Raw genomic sequence first — 3,923 nt, 5'->3', positions numbered from 1 at the left:
GGAAGCAGAGCAGCCCCAGCGGCCCGGCATCGCAGCGACTGCCTGCCCCGCCGGCCCTCTCCTGTCGGTGATCGTTCGCTTGGCGCGCCTCTGCTGCCCTAGGACGCCGGCCCCGGTCCGACCCCGGGCAGCCGGCCTGCGGGCTGGGGCGGGGGCTGTCTCCTTTGGAGGTCCGAGTGGACTCAGCCTCTTCAGCAGTCCGCCGCAGCAGCGCAGGGACTCAGCGCTCCGAAATTTCGCCTTTCCCTCTGCTCCATGGAAGAGCAGAGGCAGCCCCGCTCCTCTGGCGGCTCAGGCCAGCGGGCCCAGCCCAGCACAGCTGCCCAGGCCGCGCTCTGCCATCGTACCCGCCTCCCTGCCCCCGGCCTCCATCCGCAGCCGCTCTTCAAGGTTGCAGAGCGCAGCCTTCAGCCGGCCGGCCCCTGGCCCCTGACCCCTGCCCCCACCCCGGCTCTCGCACAAACACCAAGACTCTGGGTCTCTCCCCGCCGCGGCTCTAGCTCTTCCTGTCTTTTTTCCTTGTAGGGTTGCACGCTCCGGTTCCCAAGCCCCCGGCAGCTGGGTTATGCAAATCACTTAGGTACCAGCAAAACTAACCCTTCTCCCAGAGCGCCATTGGTTCGTGGAGGTCTCGAGCTTATTACTATGCAGGCAGGGGAGCCTCCCTTGGCCAAGAGTAGGACAAGAGGGGCGTGTCTCTGGGGCGTGAGTGACAAGGTGGTGGTGGTGGTGGTTCCAGGCAAAATTCCTTACTTGGCTCAATTTTGCGTTGCAGGTTGTGGATTGAAGGTAAAAAGATCAGAAGGCGAGGAGCCTGGTCTTTTCCTCCCCCACTCCGTCTTTTTCTTCCACTGCAGAGAAATTGGATCTCCTAAATTGGATGACATGAAAAGTAAAACTCGCCTCCAGCGTTCAGTTAAGTTTCAAATGACTCTTCGCTGTTCCAAAGGGCGAGGACTTTGGGAGCTATGCAAACGGAAAACTGATTTGGGGAGACAAGGGAAAACGTTTCCTTTATTCTGACCCAAATCTATGGGTTTTAGCTATGTATTAAAACACTGTACCCACTCCAGCATCTGACTTCAACTGGGATCTTTATACCCTTCTTCATGGACACTTGGCATCTAAGTCTTAGCAACTAATCATCCACAATACAAATCAAACTGCTTTCTCTCACACACTTTAAAATCCTAAAACTTAGTGATGTTGGAAAGATCAACAGATGATGCTTCTCAACACTGGACAATTTTTCCATACAACAAAACATTTAAGTGATACCTGACTACTCTTGAGAAGCCAGAGGAAACCTTGGTGTTAGGTAATTCTTAGCATTCCCTCCTTTTCTGGACTTGGATTCCCCATGGCCTAGTAGAATCCACAGAATCATTATCTCTACGAAATACAAGTTTATGGGTACCTCCCTTCTTGATTTCTGCTTTGTCTTTGGGTTGCTTTACTCCATATTGGAGACACATTTTATGAATCCATTAAACTAAAGCAAAAAGGGTTTAAAATGTCACCATCATATAAAGTTAACTAGTCATCTCATGTAGGTAAAATTAAAGACAATGGAAACAAGTTGGCACAGACCTATAAGTTGTTTTAAAATGAAAATTTTCCATTATCTTTGTGTTCAAGAGTTTACCATAAAAATAATGCCAGGTTGGGCAAATGACTAACATACTATAAATTTATTCTAGAGAGTCAATAAATACAGACATGACTTCACAGTTTTAGGAATGACATATTTCTGCTGACTGTAGGGCTGAAAGAGAACTTAGAGCAACCCTCTGAACTCTCAAATACTGTGTTCTGCTCAAGATCATCACAGGCAGCTCCTGGCTCCTTGTCTGCTGTTCTAGGATCCTTCTCTTGATTTGTCTAAGTCATTTCTATTATTTTCTGGGAACATTCATGAGTAAATGAAGTGAGGAGAAAATTCTAAAATTTCTTTTATTTAAGTCCTCTCTTTTCTGTTTTCTTTTTTCATCACACACACACACACACATACACACACACACGTACACACTTTTTTGTGTGTATGTGGTTCTAGGGATTGAACACAGGGGCACTCAACCACTGAGCCACATCCCTAGCCTTATTTGTATTTTATTTAGAAACAGGATCTCACTAAGTTGCTTAGCATTTCGCCTTTGCAGAGGCTGGCTTTGAACTCTTGATCCTCCTGTCTCAGCCTCCCAATCCCAAGGGATTCACAGGTGTGCTATACCACACCTGATCCAGTCCTTTTTATATCCATTTTGGGACAGGTTCTCACTAAGTTGCCCTGGCTGACCTCACACATGAAATCCTTCTGCTTTAGGCTCCCCAGTTGCTGGGATGGCAGGCCCTTTTTCCTCTCTTCCTTAATAATGCTGAAAGATGACAGAATTTCTCTTGCAAAGATATCACTACTCTCTGCTATTTTAAAATTAACAATTATAGTCTATACTGATTAATTTTATTTCAACCAAAAAATTCGTTGTTTTTTTTTTCTTTTTAGGTAGTGTTTTGGGGCTAGGGATGTAGCTCAGTGGTAGACCACTTGCCTAGCAAGAAAGAGGCCCTGAGTTTAATCCCCAGAACCACAAAAAATTAAAAATAAAAAAGTATTTTTTTTCAAATTTTAGTGATCATAAGAATAATATGTGAAGTTTAATTTAAAAAAAATACAGAATGATTTAGTAGGGCTGGGTGGGGCTCAGGAATCCACATTTTGAAGCACATCAAGTTAAAGTGATACAGGTGGTCTATGATCCACATTTGGAGAATGTTATTCTTCCCTTTCCAGGAATAAAATTTTATGCCTGGAAACTTGGATGAAAGGAGACATTCAGAATTTGAACAAAAAGAGATGTAGATTTTGTTAAAGAATAAATTCCTATTGTTTGTCAGATGAAAAAGTTAAGAAAAAAAAGGATATAAATCTGTGACTTAGCCAAAAAGACAAAATATTGGAAAACAAGAACTTTTCTAGGGAAGAAAAATGTTAAGATTTATTAAATAGTTATTATTTCTTACAGTCACTACATTATGTAAGCTTCACATTAATGATAAATTGACCTATTAGTCTTCATCTCTTAAATAAGATGTTCCAAGAGAGCATAAAAACAAAAAAACAAAACCAAATGAAACAAGAGTTCACCTTAATCTTTCATAAATTATAAGGAGTAGTAATATTTGAGGATGACCAAAATGTTAAAAAAATATATCAGTACTGGGAATTGAACGAAGAGTGCTCTACCACTGAGCACATCCTCAGTCCATTATATTTTTATTTGAGACAGAGTCTCAATGAATTGCCAAGACTGGCCTCAAATTTGCCATGCTCCTGGAAGTCAATGGGATGGGTGTGTATCTGGCTGCTATTGTTAATTAATATTTATTACTATATTGGATTACATTTATAAAATATGCCCAGGTTTTACCAGAGAACAGAATCAACAGGACATGTAGAGATATATGCAAAGAGATTAATTAGGAAGCATTGGTTCAGGCAATTAATGAAGCAAGGTCACAAGATCTGCCATCAGTCTGCTGAAGGTCGGTAAATCCAGTGGGTTAGTGCCAATCTAAACCCAAGAGAACCAGAACTTATAGATGAGTTATATGTTCCAGACTGAGGGGGAAGGCTGGAGAACCAGGACTTCAGAAATCCACAGGCAGGAGAAGATGGGTGTCCCAACTAAAACAGAACAAATTCACTCTTCCTCCAACTTTTTGGTCTACTCAAACCCACAATGGATGTGATGTCTACCTGCTCAACAAGAGCATCTTTATTCAGTCTACATAGTCAAATCCTGATTTCTTTCAGAAACACCTTCACAAACATGCAGTGAGACATAATCTTTTACCAGTTATCTGGGCATCCTTTCCCAGTCAAATGGACATAATAAATCTTCACCACTATTTATTTATCGATC

This window comes from Marmota marmota, unplaced genomic scaffold (genome assembly GCF_001458135.2).
Source record: "Marmota marmota marmota unplaced genomic scaffold, marMar, whole genome shotgun sequence".
NCBI classification, from domain to species: domain Eukaryota; kingdom Metazoa; phylum Chordata; class Mammalia; order Rodentia; family Sciuridae; genus Marmota; species Marmota marmota.
Note: the sequence above shows the minus strand (reverse complement) of the source record.